Genomic DNA, 24,286 nt, shown 5'->3' with positions numbered 1-24,286 from the left:
AATTTCATTTTTACTATGCCCCCCAACCTCAAAACATTCCAGCGCCCCTGGTAGTGAGTGTCTGGATTTGGTGTGTGGATGTCTCCGGACCTGTGTCAGAGCTGCTTGTGGCTGGAGTAGTGCTGTTTTGAAAGCCAGGAGGTTTAATGTAATTCCTTCTCATATGATTAGTGGGTAGCTCTTATCCTGGGGAGGGTCAGAAGCGGTTCTGAAACTAGAACCAGGTAGAAGTCTGGACCCAGAGCAGGGGCATGGAGTTTTCCCCAGCAGTGGTCTACACCAGGGAATCCCGCAAGGAGATTTGTATTTGGCTGCACCTAATGGGCTGGTCGTACCCCCTGTCTGGGTCACCTGGGCTAGCACTAGAGGCTGGGAGTGGACCAGGCAGAGACTGAAGACCAAGAGTATGGTAGAGTGAAGAGCAACTAGATAGAGTTTCAGTCTGGAGACGATGATAACTTTGATATCGGTTTGGAACCAATGAAATCAGAAAGACACTGAAGGAATCTGTGATATCTGACTGGAACTGATGGTAACTGTAATATCGGACTGGAACAGATGGTAGCTGCAATATTGGACTGGAACCATTGGAATCTGTGATTTCAAACAGAACCAATGGTATCTGCACTCTCGGACTGGTGCCAATGGAATCTGTGATATCTGATTGGAACTGATGGTATCTGTGATGTCGGACTGGACCAATGCTATCTGTGGTATCGGACAGGAACCAATGGATAAACTTAATTGAGATACTCAGAGTGAACGCAGGTACTGTGCAGTAACTAGATACCCAGAGGAGTGCTGCTTCAAATCTCACACACAGAGCTGTGTGCTTTATGGCACTGTTAACCTGAGCCTTGGAAAGTAGGAAGCTTTATACCCCTGTGCGCCACAGGACTGGCCGGGAAAATCAGCTGACACCTAGGCTGCAAGGAATTGGTCAGGGACTGGTCAACTGACACTGAACATTGCCACGTGGGACACCGCTACAACACCTCAAGTCCACCACTCTGCACCCCTGTTCCCTGGATACAGAAGACTAACCATATCTCTGGAGACCACTACAGCTACTGTATGCGAACAGCATGCTGCCAGACTGTCAGAGCATGCCGGACCCTCACAAATGCCTGGACAGATAAGAATTGGAACATCCAATAGGACATCACTTCCTGTCACAGTCAGTGCCAAATTAAGGTCTTAATGGGACTGGAGCTGTAATTTTTGAAGGGCCTGTTGTGTGCTTCCACAGGGGGTGTGGGGCTGTGATGGGGGCTACGGATATGGGTGCGTGACCAGTGCTGTATTTAAATATATATATGCGTGAGTGTATGCATGTTTGAAAAATACAAAACTCTATCTACATATCTATCTCTCTGTATATATCTATTTATCTATCCAGCATGAGAGAGAGAGAGAGAAAGGAGAGAGTCACTGGGGGAATTTATTTTTTGGGTGCCATAAGTAATGGGCGCCTGACGGAACTATTCAATTGTTTTGCCATGTCTGCATGATTTCTGCTCGCAGTCTCTTGAGGTGGTGAGCAGAAATCTGTGAACAATTGGCTGTTGGAGTGCCCAAACTGCTGTTTTGGCAGCATGCCCAATAGTTTAGACTAGAGATGAGCGGGTTCGGTTCGTCGAGATCCGAACCCCCCTGAACTTCACCTATTTTACACTGTTCCGAGGCAGCCTTGGATCTTCCCGCTTTGCTCGGTTAACCCGAATGTCATCATCCCTCTGTCGGATTCTCGCGAGATTCGTATTCTATATAAAGAGCCACGCGTCGCCGCCATTTTCACTCGTGCATTGGAGATTGAATGGAGAGGACATGGCTGCGTTCTCTCCCTGAAAAGCTCTGTATCTGTGCTCAGTGTGCTGCAAATATCTGTGCTCAGTGTGCTTCAAATATCTACGTTCTCTGCCTGAAAATGCTCCATATCTGTGCTCAGTGTGCTGCAAATATCTGTGCTCAGTGTGCTGCATTGTGGGGATCACCAGTATATAATTATAGTAGTACAGTACAGTAGGCCATTGCTGTATCTTGCTGCTCTGTGTCAAGTATACTATCCATATCTGTGCGGCATTATTGTGAGCAGTATATAGTAGGACAGTGCAGCATTTTGGTGACCAGCAGTATACATATAGTACAGCACAGTAGGCCATTGATGTATCTTGCAGCTCTGTGTCAAGTATACTATCCATATCTGTGCTGCATTATTGTGAGCAGTATATAGTAGGACAGTGCAGCATTTTGGTGACCAGCAGTATACATATAGTACAGTACAGTAGGCCATTGCTGTATCTTGCAGCTCTGTATCACTTCAAGTATCCATATCTGTGCTGCATTGTTGTGAGCAGTATATAGTAGGACAGTGCAGCATTTTGGTGACCAGCAGTAGTAGTACATTGCTATTGATATATTACTGGCATATAAATCCACACATTAAAAGATGGAGAACAAAAATGTGGAGGGTAAAATAGGGAAAGATCAAGATCCACTTCCACCTCGTGCTGAAGCTGCTGCCACTAGTCATGGCCGAGACGATGAAATGCCATCAACGTCGTCTGGCAAGGCCGATGCACAATGTCATAGCAGAGAGCATGTAAAATAAAAAAAACAAAAGTTCAGTAAAATGACCCAAAAATCTAAATTAAAAGCGTCTGAGGAGAAGCGTAAACTTGCCAATGTGCCTTATACGACACGGAGTGGCAAGGAATGGCTGAGGCCCTGGCCTATGTTCATGGCTAGTGGTTCAGCTTCACCTGAGGATGGAAGCACTCATCCTCCCGCTAGAAAAATTAAAAGATTTAAGCTGGCAAAAGCACAGCAAAGAACTGTGCGTTCTTCTAAATCACAAATCCCCAATGAGAGTCCAATTGTGTCGGTTGCAATGCCTGACCTTCCTAACACTGGATGGTGTGGCGGAAGAGGTGGCGACTTCCACCATTTGCACGCCCCCTGCAAGTGCTGGAAGGAGCACCCACAGTTCAGTTCCTGATAGTCAAATTGAAAATGTCACTGTTGAAGTACAATAGGATGAGAATATGGGTGTTGCTGGCGCTGAGGAGGAAATTGACAAGGAGGATTCTGATGGTGAGGTGGTTTGTTTAAGTCAGGCACCCAGGGAGACACCTGTTGTCCGTGGGATGAATATGGCCATTGACATGCCTGGTCAAATTACTAAAAAAAAAATCACCTCTTCGGTGTGGAAGTATTTTAACAGAAATGTGGACAACAGGTGTCAAGCTGTGTGTTGCCTTTGTCAAGCTGTAATAAGTAGGGGTAAGGACGTTAACCACCTAGGAACATCCTCCCTTATACGTCACCTGGAGCGCATTCATCAGAAGTCATTGACAAGTTCAAAAACTTTGGGTGACAGCGGAAGCAGTCCACTGACAACTAAATCCCTTCCTCTTGTAGCCAAGCTCCTGCAAACCACACCACCAACTCCCTCAGTGTCAATTTCCTCCTTAGACAGGAAAGCCAATAGCCCTGCAGGCCATGTCACTGGCAAGTCTGATGAGTCCTCTCCTGCCAGGGATTCCTCCGATGGATCCTTGAGTGTAACGCCTACTGCTCCTGGCTCTGCTGTTGTTGCTGCTGGGAGTCGATCATCATCCCAGAGGGGAAGTCGGAAGACCACTTGTACTACTTCCAGTAAGCAATTGACTGTCCAACAGTTATTTGCAAGGAAGATGAAATATCACAGCAGTCATCCTGTTGCTAAGCGGATAACTGAGGCCTTGGCAGCTGTGTTGGTGTTAGACGTGCGTACGATATCCGCCATTAGTTCACAGGCAATTAGAGAATTTCTTGAGGTAGTGTGTCCCCGGTACCAAATACCATCTAGGTTCCACTTCTCTAGGCAGGCGATACCGAGAATGTACACAGACGTCAGAAAAAGACTCACCAGTGTCCTAAAAAATGCAATTGTACCCAATGTCCACTTAACCACGGACGTGTGGACAAGTGGAGCAGGGCAGACTCAGGACTATATGACTGTGACAGCCCACTGGGTAGATGTATTGCCTCCCGCAGCAAGAACAGCAGCGGCGGCACCAGTAGCAGCATCTCGCAAACGCCAACTTGTTCCTAGGCAGGCTACGCTTTGCATCACCGCTTTCCATAAGAGGCACACAGCTGACAACCTCTTACGGAAGCTGAGGAACATCATCGCAGAATGGCTTACCCCAATTGGACTCTCCTGGGTATTTGAGACATCGGACAATGCCACCAATATTGTGCGTGCGTTACATGTGGGCAAATTCCAGCATGTCCAATGTTTTGCACATACATTGAATTTGGTGGTGCAGAATTATTAAAAAAATGACAGGGGTGTGCAAGATATGCTGTCGGTGGGCCGAAGAATTGCGGGCCACTTTTGGCATTCAGCCACCGCGTGCCGAAGACTGGAGCACCAGTAAACACTCCAGAACCTGCCCCGCCATCATCTGAAGCAAGAGGTGGTAACGAGGTGGAATTCAACCCTCTATATGCTTCAGAGGAGGGAGGAGCAGCAAAAGGCCATTCAAGCCTATACATCTGCCTACGATATAGGCAAAGGAGGGGGAATGCACCTGACTCAAGCACAGTGGAGAATGATTTCAACGTTGTGCAAGGTTCTGCAACCCTTTGAACTTGCCACACGTGAAGTCAGTTCAGACACTGCCAGCCTGAGTCAGGTCATTCCCCTCATCAGGCTTTTGCAGAAGCAGCTGGAGAGATTGAAGGAGGAGCTAAAATGGAGCGATTCTGCTAGGCATGTGGGATTTGTGGATGGAGCCCTTCATTCGCTTAACCAAGATTCACGGGTGGTCAATCTGTTGAAATCAGGGCACTACATTTTGGCCACCGTGCTCGATCCTAGGTTTAAAGCCTACGTTGTATCTCTCTTTCCGGCAGACACAAGTCTGCAGAGGTTCAAAGACCTGCTGGTGAGACACTTGTCAACTCAAGCGGAACGTGACCCGTCAACAGCTCCTCCTTCACATTCTCCCGCAACTGGGGCTGCGAGGAAAAGGCTAAGAATTCCGAGCCCACCCGCTGGCGGTGATGCGGGGCAGTCTGGAGCGAGTGCTGACATCTGGTCCAGACTGAAGGACCTGCCAACGATTACTAACATGTCGTCTACTGTCACTGCATATGATTCTGTCACCATTGAAAGAATGGTGGAGGATTATATGAGTGACAGCATCCAAGTAGGCACGTCAGACAGTCCATACATATACTGGCCGGAAAAAGAGGCAATTTGGAGGCCCTTGCACAAACTGGCTTTATTTTACCTAAGTTGCCCCCCTCCAGTGTGTACTCCGAAAGAGTGTTTAGTGCAGCCAGTCACCTTGTCAGCGATCGGCGTACAAGGTTACTTCCACAAAATGTGGAGAAGATGATGTTGATCAAAATTAATTATAATCAATTCCTCCGTGGAGACATTCACCAGCAATTGCCTCCAGAAAGTACACAGGGACCTGAGATGGTGGATTCCAGTGGGGATGAATTAATACTCTGTGAGGAGGGGGATGTACACAGTGAAAGGGGTGATGAATCGAACGATGAGGAAGAGGTGGACATCTTGCCTCTGTAGAGCCAGTTTGTGCAAGGAGAGATTGATTGCTTCTTTTTTGGTGGGGGCCCTAACCAACCAGTCATTTCAGCCACAGTCGTGTGGCAGACCCTGTCGCTGAAATGATGGGTTTCAAATGGAATCAAAATTACCCCCAAATTCTATGATTTAAGCTGTTTTTGAGGGTTTTTTGTAAAAAAACACCCGAATCCAAAACACACCCGAATCCGACAAAAAAATTTCAGGGAGGTTTTGCCAAAACGCGTCCGAATCCAAAACACGGCCGCGGAACCGAATCCAAAACCGAAACACAAAACCCGAAAAATTTCCGGTGCACATCTCTAGTTTAGACTGGTTTAGCCACTTTACACAGTTTAACCAAGTGCTTTTGGGTGATAAGCAATAGGCGCCTGCGGAACTTACTTCCATTTGCATTACAATTTAATAGCTCTGTCGAGCTGCCATTACTTATGGGCATGCAAGAAACAATTGGATTCAACTCACTATGTCAAAGGACACAGTATGTCTCATCCAAAATATATATGTAAATGTATGTATGTATGTATGTTTGTATGTATTAGAGATGTGCACTGGAAATTTTTCGGGTTTTGTGTTTTGGTTTTGGATTCGGTTCCGCGGGCGTGTTTTGGATTCGGACGCGTTTTGGCAAAACCTCCCTGAAATTTTTTTGTCTGATTCGGGTGTGTTTTGGATTCGGGTGTTTTTTCACAAAAAACCCTCAAAAACAGCTTAAACCATAGAATTTGGGGGTAATTTTGATCCCATAATATTATTAACCTCAATAACCACAATTTCCACTCATTTCCAGTCTATTTTGAACACCTCACACCTCACAATATTATTTTTAGTCCTAAAATTTGCACCTAGGTCACAGGATGACTAAGCTAAGCGACCCAAGTGGCCGGCACAAACACCTGGCACATCTAGGAGTGACACTGCAGTGTCAGAAAGGATGGCACTTAAAAAAAATAGCCCCAAACATCGGGTTCACTACGGCTGGCCGGCGGTCGGGCTCCCGGCGACCAGCATCCCGGCGCCGGGAGCCCGACCGCCGGCTTACCGACAGCTTGGCGAGCGCAAATGAGCCCCTTGCGGGCTCGCTGCGCTCGCCACGCTACGGGCATGGTGGCGCGCTACGCGCGCCACACTATTTTATTCTCCCTCTATGGGGGTCGTGGACCCCCACGAGGGAAAATAATTGTCGGTATGCCGGCTGTCGGGCTCCCGGCGCCGGTATACTGAGCGCCGGGAGCCCGACCGCCGGCAAACAGAAGACCACCCCCAAACATCACATGATGCAAAGATAAATAAAAAAAGAGGCGCAAGATGGAATTGTCCTTGGGCCCTCCCACCCACCCTTATGTTGTATAAACAGGACATGCACACTTTAACAAACCCATCATTTCAGCGACAGGGTCTGCCACATGACTGTGGCTGAAATGACTGGTTGGTTTGGGCCCCCACCAAAAAAGAAGCAATCAATCTCTTCTTGCACAAACTGGCTCTACAGAGGCAAGATGTCCACCTCCTCTTCATCCTCCGATTTGTCACCCTTTTCACTGTGTACATCCCTCTCCTCACAGAGTATTAATTTGTCCCCACTGGAATCCACCATCTCAGGTCCCTGTGTACTTTCTGGAGGCAATTGCTGGTGAATGTCTCCACGGAGAAATTGATTATAATTAATTTTGATGAGCATCATCTTCTCCACATTTTGTGGAAGTAACCTCGTACGCCGATCGCTGACGAGGTGACCGGCTGCACTAAACACTCTTTCGGAGTACACACTGGAGGGGGGGCAACTTAGGTAAAATAAAGCCAGTTTGTGCAAGGGCCTCCAAATTGCCTCTTTTTCCGGCCAGTATACGTACGGACTGTCTGACGTGCCTACTTGGTTGCGGTCACTCATATAATCCTCCACCATTCTTTCAATGGTGACAGAATCATATGCAGTGACAGCAGACGAAATGTCAGTAATCGTTGTCAGGTCCTTCAGTCCGGACCAGATGTCAGCACTCGCTCCTGACTGCCCTGCATCACCGCCAGCGGGTGGTTTTGGAAATCTGATCCTTTTCCTGGCAGCTCCAGTGGCGGGAGAAAATGAAGGAGGAGCTGTTGGCGGGTCACGTTCTGCTTGACTTGACAAGTGTCTCACCAGCAGGTCTTTGAACCTCTGCAGACTTGTGTCTGCCGGAAAGAGAGATACAATGTAGGCTTTAAACCTAGGATAGAGCACGGTGGCCAAAATGTAGTGCTCTAATTTCAACAGATTGACCACCCGTGAATCCTGGTTAAGCGAATGAAGGGCTCCATCCACAAGTCCCACATGCCTAGCGGAATCGCTCCATTTTAGCTCCTCCTTCAATCTCTCCAGCTGCTTCTGCAAAAGCCTGATGAGGGGAATGACCTGACTCAGGCTGGCAGTGTCTGAACTGACTTCACGTGTGGCAAGTTCAAAGGGTTGCAGAACCTTGCACAACGTTGAAATCATTCTCCACTGCGCTTGAGTCAGGTGCATTCCCCCCTCCTTTGCCTATATCGTAGGCAGATGTATAGGCTTGAATGGCCTTTTGCTGCTCCTCCATCCTCTGAAGCATATAGAGGGTTGAATTCCACCTCGTTACCACCTCCTGCTTCAGCTGATGGCGGGGCAGGTTCTGGAGTGTTTGCTGCTGCTCCAGTCTTCGGCACGCGGTGGCTGAATGCCAAAAGTGGCCCGCAATTCTTCTGGCCACCGATAGCATCTCTTGCACGCCCCTGACGTTCTTTAAATAATTCTGCACCACCAAATTCAATGTATGTGCAAAACATGGGACGTGCTGGAATTTGCCCAATTGTAATGCACGCACAATATTAGTGGCGTTGTCCGATGTCACAACTCCCCAGGAGAGTCCAATTGGGGTAAGCCAATCTGCGATGATGTTCCTCAGTTTCCGTAAGAGGTTGTCAGCTGTGTGCCTCTTATGGAAAGCGGTGATACAAAGCGTAGCCTGCCTAGGAACGAGTTGTCATTTGCGAGATGCTGCTACTGGTGCCGCTGCTGCTGTTCTTGCTGCGGGAGGCAATACATCTACCCAGTGGGCTATCACAGACATATAGTCCTGAGTCTGCCCTGCTCCACTTGTCCACATGTCCGTGGTTAAGTGGACACTGTGTAAAACTGCATTTTTTAGGACACTGGTGAGTCTTTTTCTGACGTCTGTGTACATTCTCGGTATCGCCTGCCTAGAGAAGTGGAACCTAGATGGTATTTGGTACCGGGGACACACTACCTCAAGAAATTCTCTAATTGCCTGTGAACTAACGCCGGATACCGGACGCACGCCTAATACCAACACAGCTGCCAAGGCCTGAGTTATCCGCTTTGCAACAGGATGACTGCTGTGATATTTCATCTTCCTCGCAAAGGACTGTTGGACAGTCAATTGCTTACTGGAAGTAGTACAAGTGGTCTTCCGACTTCCCCTCTGGATGACGATCGACTCCCAGCAGCAACAACAGCAGCGTCAGCAGTAACAACAGCAGCAGTAGGCGTTCCACTCAAGGATCCATCAGAGGAATCCCAGTCAGAAAAGCACTCGTCAGACTTCCCAGTGACATGGCCTGCAGGACTATTGGCGTTCCTGTCTAAGGGTGAAATTGACATTGAGGGAGTTGGTGGTGTGGTTTGCAGGAGCTTGGGTACAAGAAGAAGAAGGGATTTAGTTGTCAGTGGACTACTTCCGCTGTCACCCAAAGTTTTTGAACCTGTCAATTGACTTCTTTTGAATGCGCTCCAGGTGACGTTTAAGGGAGGATGTTCCGAGGTGGTTAACGTCCTTACCCCTACTTATTACAGCGTGACAAAGGCAACACATGGCTTGACACCTGTTGTCCGCATTTCTGTTAAAATAATTCCACACCGAAGAGGTGATTTTTTTGGTAATTTGACCTGGCATGTCAATTGCCATATTCATCCCACGGACAACAGGTGTCTCCCCGGGTGCCTGACTTAAACAAACCACCTCACCATCAGATTCCTCCTTGTCATTTTCCTCCTCAGCGCCAGCAACACCCATATCCTCATCCTGGTGTACTTCAACAGTGACATCTTCAATTTGACTATCAGGAACTGGACTGCGGGTGCTCCTTCCAGCACTTGCAGGGGGCGTGCAAATGGTGGAAGGCGCCACCTCTCCCCGTCCAGTGTTGGGAAGGTCAGGCATCGCACCCGACACAATTGGACTCTCATTGGGGATTTGTGATTTAGAAGAACGCACAGTTCTTTGCTTTGCTTTTGCCAGCTTAAGTCTTTTCATTTTTCTAGCGGGAGGATGAGTGCTTCCATCCTCATGTGAAGCTGAACCACTAGCCATGAACATAGGCCAGGGCCTCAGCCGTTCCTTGCCACTCCTTGTCGTATATGGCATATTGGCAAGTTTACGCTTCTCATCAGACGCTTTTAATTTAGATTTTTGGGTCATTTTACTGAACTTTTGTTTTATAGCTGTTACATGCTCTCTACTATGACATTGGGCATCGGCCTTGGCAGACGACGTTGATGGCATTTCATCATCTCGGCCATGACTAGTGGCAGCAGCTTCAGCACGAGGTGGAAGTGGATCTTGATCTTTCCCTATTTTACCCTCCACATTTTTTTTCTCCATCTTTTAATGTGTGAAATTATATGCCAGTAATATATCAATAGCAATGGCCTACTGTACCGTACTGCTATATATATATATATATATATATATATATATTGTGACAAGAACACTGGGATAGTGTTTGAGGGCAGGTATGTTTGTCCCAGGTTCTTGTCTTACATGTATTAGAAAAATGAAAACTTCTAGGAATATGTTTTGTTTTGTTAGAACCTTTTCAGTTTGTTGGAAAAGCTGGGTAAGGGCCCTGAAAGAGATGGGGCAAGTTCCAGACATTGGGCCCAGTTCGGGTCTTTGGCCTCACAGAAGGCTAATCAGGCTTTCAGCTGTGCAAGAGTCTTATAGGGCTTCTAGCCTGATTAGTGTGTGCAGACTGCCTGGGAAGACTGCAGGATCTCTGTGAGAGAAACACGCTTCCTGATACAAGTGAGCTATACAGTGTACTGGTGAACTCTGTGTTTTTTTGTTTAGTGACAGTTAGGAACATCTTGTGTTTAGTTAGTGCCGGACAGGCAAGGTATTTTCTTTTGCTGTTTGTTTTATTTTCTGTATAATAAAACTGGCTGGGGCCAGTTGTACCGGAAACTGGACTTGTGTGGTTCCTCAGCTGCTGCAGGCTGCCATTTATCCCAGGAAACGGCACCTTGTACCCTTACATTGTTACAACTTGGTGGAGAATGCGAGCACTCCGTTCTGCGCATAAGTGAAAGCAGCAGCTTTGTGAGGCCTGCAGAAAACGGTGGTTTATGCAGATACAGCCCAGTGTGAAGTTACTGAGACTCGCCCTGAGGATTTGATATATGTCCTGGGTGAAAGCAGCTACAAAGCCGCCTGAAAAGTCTGTCGACATGGAGGAACTGCTCAAAGCCTTGCTGCAAGCTACAGCGGCTCAGCAGGAGGCCAACAGACAGCAGCAGGTGGCAATGGAGGAAAATTGGAGACTACAGCGAGAGGCCTTAACAGAAGTGATGCAGAGCCTTGCAGCCCGGATTGGAGATATGGCCGTCAGTGCTCCGACCAGCTCTAGTTCTATACGGGCCAGTCACTTCCTGCAGAAAATGACAGAGGCTGATGATGTGGAGGCCTACCTGACCACGTTTGAAAGGACTGCCGAGCGTGAGAACTGGCCAAAAGCACAGTGGGCCAGTCTGCTGGCACCTTTTCTGTCAGGTGAGCCCCAAAAAGCGTACTTTGATTTAAGCCCTGCTGAGGCTCGGGACTATGATAAACTAAAGACTGAGATCCTGACCCGCCTGGGAGTCACGCTGTCAGTACGAGCACAACGGGTGCACCGTTGGGTGTACGCCATGGAGAAGCCTCCTCGGTCCCAGATGCACGACCTTATTCAGCTAACAAAAAAATGGTTACAGCCAGAGACATTAACTGGTCCCCAGATGGTTGAAAGAGTCGTCATGGACCGCTACTTGAGATCTTTGCCCATGGTCCTGCGCAAGTGGGTGAGCCATGGGAATCCCGGTACTGCTGACCAATTAGTGGACATGGTAGAGAGGTATTTGGCAGCAGAGGAACTACTGATGACCACCCAGCAACTCATAGATCCTCGACAGCGCCCTTCAGTAAAGACTGGTAAGACTGTTCCGTGGGAAAACGTTGCTGGGCGTTTAAGAGAATGCAAGGCTTGAGAGAATGTAAATACTGGCCCTGGAGACAGGCCAATGGGGCTAGAACGGTCTATGCTGCCCAAACGGGTTGATAATCGTGTGATTAAATGTTTTAGGTGTGGTATGCCAGGTCATGTTATTGCCAATTGCCCAGTCACGCAAGAACCCATGCAATGTGATGCTGCCTTTTAATGTCGCAGAATGTCTTTCTTTGCTAGGTTAGCCTGTACTGTGGTACCTTCACCTGAGCTGGAAAAACAAATGTGTGATGTGTTCTTAGAGGGTAACCGGGAAGAGGCCTTGCTAGATTCAGGAAGTTTAGTTACCCTCGTGAAAGCTGGGTTAGTGAACCCCTTAAAGGTCCAGAAAATACCTATTGGGGTAACTTGCATACATGGGGATACCCAACATTATGTCACTGCTGAAGTGAATATAGAAACTTGTTGTGGGTCAGCAATTGTTAAAGTAGGACTGGTCCCCACCTTGGTGCATGAGGCCATAATAGGGAGGGATTTTCCTCATTTTTGGAAACTGTGGGAATCACGGTTATCAACAGATGTGAGAAGTAAAGAGCCAGTTGATAATACCAGTGATTTTATGGATGTACGTGTGTCTTCGGAACTTTCTGACCCTTTGCCTTTTGCTAGTTTGGCTGGGGAAGTGACAGATGGGGAGTCCAGTGAGGACCCTCTTGCTGGGAACAGAGACATAGTAGTTAGAACTGAAAGCGTGCCTGACCTGGAGGTAAAGAAGGATCTGTTTGCGTCTGAACAGTTAAAGGATCCTACCTTAATAAAGGCTAGAGAGAATGTTAAGGTTGTTAATGGGGAACCTGTGGTACCAGGTGACAGGGTTACGTATCCCCACATGGCCATCTGTAATGAGCTCTTGTACCACATTGTCAAAAGGGGTGAGGATGTGGTGGAACACCTGGTAGTTCCCCAGCCTTATCGGAGAACGGTACTAGATTTAGCTCATAGTCACGTTACCGCAGTACATTTAGGGGCAGAAAAAACCACTGAAAGAGTTTTACAAAGGTTCTTTTGGCCTGGGGTTTATAAAGAAGTGTCTGAGTATTGTTCTTCCTGTCCTGAATGCCAGTATCATGCCCCTAGACCCCATTTCAGGAGCCCACTAGTTTCCATGCCTATTATAGAGGTCCCGTTTGACAGAATAGCCATGGATCTCGTGGGGCCCTTGTTAAAGTCTGCTCAGGGCCATCAGTATATTCTGGTAATTATGGACTATGCCACTCGATATCCTGAGGCTGTCCCTTTACGCACTATCACAACCAAGGCGATAGCTAGGGAGCTGGTGCAGGTTTTTAGTAGAGTGGGAATACCAAAAGAACTTTTGACTGACCAAGGTACTCCATTTATGTCAAGGATCTTGAAAGAATTGTGCAAATTATTTAAGGTCACTCACCTCAGGACGTCCATCTACCATCCCCAAACTGACGGGTTGGTGGAAAGGTTTAATAAAACATTGAAAAGTATGTTAAAAAAGGTTGTTGAGAGAGATGGGAAAAACTGGGATTGTTTGTTGCCCTACTTGTTAATGGCCATCAGAGAAGTTCCTCAGTCCTCTACGGGGTTTTCTCCATTTGATTTGTTGTATGGTAGACACCCCAGAGGGCTGTTGGACATTGCCTAAGATACGTGGGAAGGACAGCCCACTCCTTATAGAGAATTTCTCATCCAAAATAGGGAGATATTTTCAGAGCTGCCTGGCCGAACGACCATAATAAAACATGACATTGTCACAGAACCAGGGGTCAGGATTCATTTAAAGCCATATAGGATTCCTGAAGCTCAACGAGAAGCTGTTTCTAAAGAAGTTAAAACCATGTTAGAACTTGGAGTCATAGAGGAATCTAACAGTGAGTGGTCCAGTCCCATAGTGCTCATCCCGAAGCCCGACGGTAGCATACGCTTCTGTAATGACTTTCGTAAGTTAAATGAGGTGTCCAAGTTTGACGCATACCCCATGCCCCGTGTGGATGAGCTTATAGAAAGGCTGGGAACAGCCAGGTTTCTCACCACGTTGGACCTGACCAAAGGTTACTGGCAAATACCTTTATCTGATAGCGCAAAAGAAAAAACAGCCTTTTCGGTTCCAGAGGGGCTGTACCAGTATAAGATGTTACCCTTTGGGTTGCATGGGGCTCCAGCAACCTTTCAACGGGCGATGGATAAAATTTTGAGGCCCCATAGAAAATATGCAGCTGCCTATTTGGATGATATGGTAATTCACAGTACAGACTGGGGGTCCCATTTGGTTAAAGTACAAGCAGTACTGGACTCAATCAGAGAGGCAGGGTTAACTGCTAACCCAAAGAAGTGCTGCCTCGCAATGAGGAGGTCAAATACTTGGGCTTCACCATAGGCAGAGGTCTGATTAGGCCCCAATTGAATAAAATTGATGCTATTCAAAACTGGCCTCGTCCAGTGAATAAAAAACAGGTAAGGGCTTTTTTGGGAATAACTGGGTACTATAGATGGTTTATTCCCAATTTTGCGACCACAGCGGTGCCGTTGTCAGACCTTACCAAAGGGAAGCAGTCAAATATGGTGAAATGGAACCCTGATGCAGAAAAAGCATTCCAAGCGTTAAAAGTGGCTTTGTGTTCACAACCGGTGTTCATAACACCAGATTTTTCAAAAGAATTTGTGGTACACACAGATGCCTCAGAGGTAGGGATAGGCACTCTGCTGTCCCAAACCAGAGATGGGGACGAACACCCTATCATTTATTTGAGTAGGAAACTCAATGAGCATGAAAAAAGGTATGCCATTGTGGAAAAGGAGGCTTTGGCCATTAAGTGGGCACTAGATACCTTGAGATATTACCTCTTGGGTAGACAATTCAGACTAGTGATGGATCATGCCCCTTTAAAATGGATGTATGTAAATAGAGGCAAGAATGCTCGTGTAACTAGATGGTTTCTAGCGTTGCATGATTTTAAGTTTACTGTCGAACATAGACCGGGTACACAATTGGCCAACGCAGATGCATTGTCCCGCATCTTCTGTTTGGGGGCTACAAGTGTTCCGGCCCCTAGGTCGAAACAGGGGAGGAAGATATGTGACAAGAACACTGGGATAGTGTTTGAGGGCAGGTATGTTTGTCCCAGGTTCTTGTCTTACATGTTTTAGAAAAATGAAAACTTCTAGGAATATGTTTTGTTTTGTTAGAACCTTTTCAGTTTGTTGGAAAAGCTGGGTAAGGGCCCTGAAAGAGATGGGGCAAGTTCCAGACATTGGGCCCAGTTCGGGTCTTTGGCCTCACAGAAGGCTAATCAGGCTTTCAGCTGTGCAAGAGTCTTATAGGGCTTCTAGCCTGATTAGTGTGTGCAGACTGCCTGGGAAGACTGCAGGATCTCTGTGAGAGAAACACGCTTCCTGATACAAGTGAGCTATACAGTGTACTGGTGAACTCTGTGTTTTTTTGTTTAGTGACAGTTAGGAACATCTTGTGTTTAGTTAGTGCCGGACAGGCAAGGTATTTTCTTTTGCTGTTTGTTTTATTTTCTGTATAATAAAACTGGCTGGGGCCAGTTGTACCGGAAACTGGACTTGTGTGGTTCCTCAGCTGCTGCAGGCTGCCATTTATCGGCACCTTGTACCCTTACAGTGTTACAATATATATATATATATATATATATATATATATATATATATATACACTGGTGGTCAGCAAAATTCTGCACTGTCCTCCTACTATATACTGCGCACAACTACAATGCAGCACAGATATGAATAGTATACTTGACGACACAGAGGTAGAGCAATGGACTACTGTACCGTACTGCTATATATATACTGGTGGTCAGCAAAATTCTGCACTGTCCTCCTACTATATACTGCGCACAACTACAATGCAGCACAGATATGGATAGTATACTTGACGACACAGAGGTAGAGCAATGGACTACTGTACCGTACTGCTATATATATTCTTGTGGTCAGCAAAATTCTGCACTGTCCTCCTACTATATACTGCGCACAACTACAATGCAGCATAGATATGGATAGTATACTTGACGACACAGAGGTAGAGCAATGGACTACTGTACCGTACTGCTATATATATATATACTGGTGGTCAGCAAAATTCTGCACTGTCCTCCTACTATATACTGCACACAACTACAATGCAGCACAGATATGGAGCGTTTTCAGGCAGAGAACATAAATATTTGCAGCACGCTGAGCACAGATATTTGCAGCACACTGAACACAGAAACTGAGAGAACGCAGCCACGTCCTCTCGCTATCATCTCCAATGCACGAAAATGGCGGTGACGCGCGGCTCTTTATATGCAATACGAATCTCGCAAGAATACGACCGCGGGATGATGACGTTCGGGCGCGTTTGTGTTAACCGTGCAAGGCGGGAAGATCCGAGGCTGCCTCAGAACCATGTAAACCACGTGAAGTTCGGGGGGGTTTGGATCTCGAGGAACCAAACCCGCTCATCTCTAGTATGTATGTATGTATGTATGTATGTATGTGTGTGTGTACTGTATGTGTGTATATATACAGTGATCGCGCTGAGCGGAAAAAAATTGTGGGTCCCAGGGACCCATTACTTTAAAAAATTGGGGTCCTAGTCCACTGATTCTGGGTCCCATCACATATCATGGGGGGAGATTCAGGGAGAAGTTGGAAGAGCTGGGGGTAAGGGCAGGCAGTGCTGGGGATAATGAGGGGTAAGTGCAGATAGGAGCTGGGGCAGTACTGGGGGTGACTGGCAGTGGGTGACTAGGGAGACAGTGGGTGACAGTTGATAGAAGGAATTGAATGAGATCAGACAGGAAGGGCAGGGTGGTACCCCCTGTGGGGTACCTTGTTCTAAAGCTATTCAATCCTGCTCAGCATCCAGGAGCTGTTCTCGGATACAGTCCCGCAAGCTAAATCTAACATCACCCCTTAGTGCCTGACCCTAACCACCCCCCCAGAGGTGCAGTTGGTAAGCATGCATGCAGCCAGATTGAGGTTGCCATATGGTCCCTGCAATCTCCCCCCTCACAGCACCACTTACCCTGATGGGCAAGTCCTCTGGTCCTCGCTCAGTGGCATGGATCATGGGCCCAAAGATCTCCTCAGCAGTGCAGGGGTCTCCGGAAGCTCAGAGGATCGAGCCAGGCCGCAGCGCAGGGTCTCCAGGCCAGCAAGTATCCGGTAACATAGCAGCAGCTCAGCACACTGCGGGTGGAAAGTCAGCCGTTGGAACGAGGACACCAAGAGGATGAGACCAGCGGGCGGGAGTGTGCAGGCGATGTCGGGGCTGGTGAGCGCTGGGAGGTGGCGGGGGCCGCAGCGCAGCTCCCGGACCTAGAAAGCAGCAAGACACAGGGGAGGGGGGGGGGGGGGACAGTACACTGACACATTGGAGGGGGGGGGAGGCAGTACACTGACACATTGGAGGGAGAGGTGGGGGGACAGTACACTAACACATGGAGGGGGGGCAGTACACTGACACATTGGAGGGAGAGGTGGGGGGACAGTACACTGACACATTGGAGGGAGAGGTTGGGGGACAGTACACTGACACATTGGAGGGAGAGGTGGGGGGACAGTACACTGACACATTGGAGGGAGAGGTGGGGGGACAGTACACTAACACATTGGAGTGGGGACAGTACACTGACACATTGGAGGTGGGGGGGCAGTACACTGACACATTGGAGGGAGAGGTGGAGGGACAGTACATTGACACATTGGAGGGAGAGGTGGGGGGACAGTACACTGACACATTGGAGGGAGAGGTGGGGGGACAGTACACTGACACATTGGAGGGGGGGCAGTACACTGACACATTGGAGGGAGAGGTGGGGGGACAGTACACTGACACATTGGAGGGGGGGCAGTACACTGACACATTGGAGGGAGAGTGGGGGACAGTACACTGACACATCGGAGGGGGGGCAGTACACTGACACATTGGAGGGGGGACAGTACACTGACACATCGGAGGGGGGGCAGTACACTGACACATTGGAGGGGGGACAGTACACTGACACATTGGAGGTGGGGGGGCAGTACACTGACACATTGGAGGGAGAGGTGGGGGGACAGTACACTGACACATTGGAGGGGGGCAGTACACTGACACATTGGAGGGAGAGTGGGGGACAGTACACTGACACATCGGAGGGGGGGCAGTACACTGACATTGGAGGGAAAGGTGGAGGGACAGTACACTGACACATTGGAGGGAGAGGTGGGGGAACAGTACACTGACACATTGGAGGGAGGACAGTACACTGACACATTGGAGGGAGAGGGGGGCGACAGTACACTGACACATTGGAGGGGGGCAGTACACTGACATTGGAGGGAAAGGTGGAGGGACAGTACACTGACACATTGGAGGGAGAGGTGGGGGAACAGTACACTGACACATTGGAGGGTGGGCAGTACACTGACACATTGGAGGGAGAGGTGGGGGGACAGTACACTGACACCTTGGAGGGGGGGCAGTACACTGACACATTGGAGGGAGAGGGGAGACAGTACACTGACACATTGGAGGGGGGGACATTGGAGGGAGAGGTGGAGGGACAGTACACTGACACATTGGAGGGAGGGGGGCAGTACACTGACACATTGGAGGGAGAGGTGGAGGGAGAGTATACTGACACATTGGAGGGAGGGGGGCAGTACACTGACATTGGAGGGAGAGGTGGAGGGACAGTACACTGACACATTGGAGGGAGGGGGGCAGTACACTGACACATTGGAGGGAGAGGGGAGACAGTACACTGACACATTGGAGGGGGGGACATTGGAGGGAGAGGTGGAGGGACAGTACACTGACACATTGGAGGGAGGGGGGCAGTACACTGACACATTGGAGGGAGAGGTGGAGGGACAGTATACTGACACATTGGAGGGAGGGGGGCAGTACACTGACATTGGAGGGAGAGGTGGAGGGACAGTACACTGACACATTGGAGGGAGGGGGGCAGTACACTGACATTGGAGGGAGAGGTGGAGGGACAGTACACTGACACATTGGAGGGAGGGGGGCAGTACACTGACACATTGGAGGGAGAGGTGGAGGGACAGTACACTGACACATTGGAGGGGGGCAGTACACTGACATTGGAGGGAGAGGTGGGGGAACAGTACACTGACACATTGGAGGGGGGCAGTACACTGACATTGGAGGGAGAGGTGGGGGGACAGTACACTGACACATTGGAGGGGGGGCAGTACACTGACACATTGGAGGGAGAGTGGGGGACAGTACACTGACACATCGGAGGGGGGGCAGTACACTGACATTGGAGGGAAAGGTGGAGGGACAGTACACTGACACATTAGAGGGAGAGGTGGGGGAACAGTACACTGACACATTGGACGGGGGACAGTACACTAACACATTGGAGGGAGAGGGGGGGGGAAGTACACTGACATATTGGAGGGGGGCAGTACACTGACATTGGAGGGAAAGGTGGAGGGACAGTACACTGACACATTGGAGGGAGAGGTGGGGGAACAGTACACTGACACATTGGAGGGTGGGCAGTACACTGACACATTGGAGGGAGAGGTGGGGGGACAGTACACTGACACATTGGAGGGGGGGCAGTACACTGACACATTGGAGGGGGGGACATTGGAGGGAGAGGTGGAGGGACAGTACACTGACACATTGGAGGGGGGCAGTACACTGACATTGGAGGGAAAGGTGGAGGGACAGTACACTGACACATTGGAGGGAGGGGGGCAGTACACTGACATTGGAGGGAGAGGTGGAGGGACAGTACACTGACACATTGAGGGAGGGGGGCAGTACACTGACATTGGAGGGAGAGGTGGAGGGACAGTACACTGACACATTGGAGGGAGGGGGGCAGTACACTGACATTGGAGGGAGAGGTGGAGGGACAGTACACTGACACATTGGAGGGAGGGGGCAGTACACTGACACATTGGAGGGAGAGGTGGAGGGACAGTACACTGACACATTGGAGGGGGGCAGTACACTGACATTGGAGGGAGAGGGGGGAACAGTACACTGACACATTGGAGGGGAGGACATTTGAGGGAGAGGTGGAGGGACAGTACACTGACATTGGAGGGAGAGGTGGAGGGACAGTACACTGACACATTGGAGGGGGGGCAGTACACTGACATTGGAGGGAGAGGTGGAGGGACAGTACACTGAAACATTGGAGTGGGGGTGGCAGTACATTGACACATTGGAGGGAGAGGTGGGGGGCAGTACACTGACACATGGGAGGGAGGGGGGGCAGTACACTGACACATTGGAGTGGGGGGGCAGTACACTGACACATGGGAGGGAGAGAGGGGAGCAGTACACTGACACATGGGAGGGAGGGGGGGCAGTACACTGACACATTGGAGTGGGGTGGGGCAGTACACTGACACATGGGAGGGAGAGGGGGGGCAGTACACTGACACATTGGAGTGGGGGGGGCAGTACACTGACACATGGGAGGGAGGGGGGGGGGCAGTACACTGACACATTGGAGGGGGGGCAGTACACTGACACATTGGAGTGGGGGGGCAGTACACTGACACATGGGAGGGAGAGAGGGGAGCAGTACACTGACACATGGGAGGGAGGGGGGGCAGTACACTGACACATTGGAGTGGGGGGGCAGTACACTGACACATGGGAGGGAGAGGGGGAGCAGTACACTGACACATTGGAGTGGGGGGGGGGCAGTACACTGACACATGGGAGGGAGGGGGGGGGCACTACACTGACACACTGCGGGTGGAAAGTCAGCCGCCCAGACGCTGGAAAGAGGCTCTCAAGAGGAGGAGACCAGCGGGCGGGAGTGTGCAGGCGATGCGGGGCTGGTGAGCGCTGGGAGGTGGCGGGGGCCGCAGCGCAGCTCCTGGACCCTGAGGCAGCTAGACACATTGCTGCAGCCGGCTGCCCATTCACCCCGCTGCCGTGGTGGGGTGAACGGGTAGCCAGAGGTGAGTGCGCTGCTGTGTGTGATGACAGGAAATATATTTTTTCCTGTCAGCACTGGCCGCACTGCAGGGAACTCTCTGGGCCTATTTTCAAGGGGGGCTTGGAGCTGCAGCTCCATCCGCCCCATTGTTAATCCGGCCCTGGTCACTGTGCATTCTCACAGACTGCATCTGGCTTAGTGAGCTGAGGTGGCAGATTTTACTAGGGGGCTACAGTCCTGCAGGCCATAGGTAAAATCTGCCACTGGTAATGTATGTGTTGTTAAAACACCATTCATAATGAATCTATATTAAACATCAGAGTAATGGGCCAATTTATGTAATTTAGCTATGTACCGTGTCATACTGACAGTCTGACACAGTGGGATATTGGGAAAATTCCCATCAGGTCCCACTATTTGAAGGTCCTGTCGCATACCCATATCACAACTCCTTCTGACCTACTCCAACATATATTGGGCCTAAAGGGGGGTACTCACGGAGCGATATTCTAAGCAATCTGACTAGATTGCTTAGAATATCGGCAGGATCGCTCCGTGTGTAGCCCCCTCGGCGATAGCGATGCGCGGCCCCGCACATCGCTATCGCCGCTGCTAGATTGGCCTGCATGCAGGCCAATCTAGCGGGTCGCTCACTTCACCCGCTGGGTGAAGTGAGCGGCCCCCCCGTCTCCCCCCGCACGCTCAGCACAGATCGCGCTGTGCTGAGCGGCAGGAGAGATGTGTGCTGAGCGGTTCGCTCAGCACGCATCTCTCCTTGATCGGCCCGTGAGTACTGGGCTTAATTCTCAGTGACAGATGTATTAAACCTTGAGAAGTGATAAAGCAATGATAAGTGCAAGGTGATAATGCACCAGCCCATCAGCTCCTAACTATAAATTTACATATTGGAGCTGATTGGCTGGCGTGTTATCACCTTGCACTTATCACTGCTTTATCACTTCTCCAGGCTTAATACATCTACCCCTCAGTTAGATGCAAGTCCACATGTGAATGGATCTCGTGGATATTTCCAAACTGGGCATACACCTCAGAAAGCAATTGCAGACTGCACATGCGCCCATGGGGGGTCATTCCGAGTTGATCGCTCGCTAGCAACTTTTTGCTGTGCTGCGATCAGATAGTCGCCGCCTATGGGGGAGTGTATTTTAGCTTTGCGAGTGTGCAAACGCTTTTGCAGCTTAGCAGTACAAAAAAAGTTTTTTGCAGTTTCTGAGTAGCTCTGGACTTACTCAGCCGCTGCGATCACTTCAGTCTTTTTGGTCCCAGACTTGACGTCAGACACCCGCCCTGCAAACGCTTGGACACGCCTGCGTTTTTCTAAATACTCCCAGAAAATGGTCAGTTGACACCCATAATCGCCCTCTTTCTGTCAATCACCTTGCGATCGGCTGTGCGAATGGATTCTTCGTTATATCCATCGCCCAGAACTGATCCTCTTTGTACCCATACGACGCGCCTGCGCATTGCGGTGCATATGCATGCGCAGTTTTGCCGAGTTTTAACCTGATCGCAGAGCTGCAAAAAGTTGCGAGCGATCAACTCGGAATGACCCCCATGGACAGAGAGTGAAAGTGCAGATGGATTGAACTATCCACTGCTGGATCACTCTTTGCATGAAATGGATGTTTTTGGGTGGCAACTGGGCATTTACCGTGTGGATGAATGGAATATTTTGCTGTGTGCTGTGCTGGGGAGAGAGGCAGCTGCAGAGATGTCCTCTCTCTTCCTGCATGATGTGCAGGGGAGGAAGGGGGGGGAGAGAGAGTGATCACAAACCAAGACACACACACGCATTTTATTTTGTATACTGTTTTAATTATTATCTGGTGATCACTGACGGGAGAGATGTGTGCTGAGCGATCTTAACACAGACCTCTCAGCACACATCTCTCCCCCCGCTCAGCATAGCGTGATGTGCTGAGCGAGGTGGGGGGACGACGGGGGGCCGCTCACTTCACACAGCGCTGAAGTGAGCGACCCGCTAGATTGAGCCTGCATCGCTATCGCTGGGGGGCATACACAAACAGATCCATGCTTAAAATCTAAGCAATCTAGTCAGATTGCTTAGATTTTAAGCACGGATCTCTCCGTGTGTACCCCCCCCCCCCCCTTAAGGGGGCACATTGTTTAAAAGAAGAGATATGGGGTCTATTCATGAAGCAGTTAAAAGTGTGGATAAGTGAGCCAGTGGAGAAGTTGCCCATTGTAAGCAATCAGCTACCTTGTATAATTTTATAGTATGCAAATTATATATGTTACGTCAATGCGGATTGACGTAACACTTCTCCACTGGCTCACTTTTCAACACTTTTCACTGCTTCATGAATAAACCCCATCGTTTTAAGACGAGACTCACCCCTTTCAAGACAGGGGGCCTGATTCAGAGGTGGACACATTAGCGATGTCTGTGCATTTGAGTGATTATTTGCTGTTGCGCATGCGCAAAAGGTCTAGGATACTCTTACTATGCACACGTGAACTAAGGAATGTGATGGCGTATGGAAGTCTTTGCAAAAAGAGGAGGTGTCATGGGTGTGTGTTATGGGAGTGTCATGGGTGTGTTTCAGCATGACACTGCACTCTTTTCATATCTTAAGAAAGTTACAAGGGAGACTCTGGGCCAGGCAGGGGTTGCTTAAAGATTCGATGTTGAGACTGATTGTGTTTCGACTGAGAAATCAGATCCGCTAGTGCACTTGAGTATTGCTCAGATATGCAAAGTGGAAGTTGCAGGGTTTACTAAGTCTGTAGCATGCTAGTGCGCAAGGGGAATCCTTAAACATGTATTTGGGAATCCATGAATAATTGCAACCATGCATGAGCTACATACACCTTTGAAGTAAGCCCAGGGTCACAATGTGCTCTTCTTCCCCACCTATGGACAACTTTTAGGGGGTCATTCTGACCCGTTCGCACGCAGCGGTTTATCGCTGCGGTGCAAACAGGTCCAGAATGCGCATGCGCAACGTTGCCCGGCGACAGGGGTCGCCGGGTTACGTTGCGTCCTATGATGGAAGCGGTCGCAGAGCCGACCGCAAAGAAGATTGACAAGAAAAAGGCGTACCATGGAGGATCCGGACCGTTGGAGACCGTTTTCGGGGAGTGGTAAGGAAAACGCAGGCGTGTCCAGCAGAACGGAGGGCAGATGTCTGACGTCAAAGCCGGCTCCAGCATCGCAGAGATCGTCGCACAGGGTAAGTAGGTATAGGGCTGGTCTTCTTCTGCTTGAATTTTTTTTAGCTTAGCAGGGCTGCACAAGCGTTCGCAGCCCTGCTAAGATAAAATACACCCCCCCATAGGCGTGTACTAGTTGATCGCAGCAGCAGCAAAAAGTTGCTGGCTGCGATCAACTCGGAATGACCACCCTAGTACGTAGTGCTGGACGATATTGTCTGGTGATCACTGGTAATCGACAGACAATAACTGCTAAAGGAACCACACACAGTAAATAGAAAGAGGGGAATCCCCACATTCA

The sequence above is a fragment of the Pseudophryne corroboree genome, chromosome 2 (genome assembly GCF_028390025.1).
Source record: "Pseudophryne corroboree isolate aPseCor3 chromosome 2, aPseCor3.hap2, whole genome shotgun sequence".
In the NCBI taxonomy this organism is placed as follows: Eukaryota; Metazoa; Chordata; class Amphibia; order Anura; family Myobatrachidae; genus Pseudophryne; species Pseudophryne corroboree.
This window is presented reverse-complemented; position numbering follows the sequence as displayed.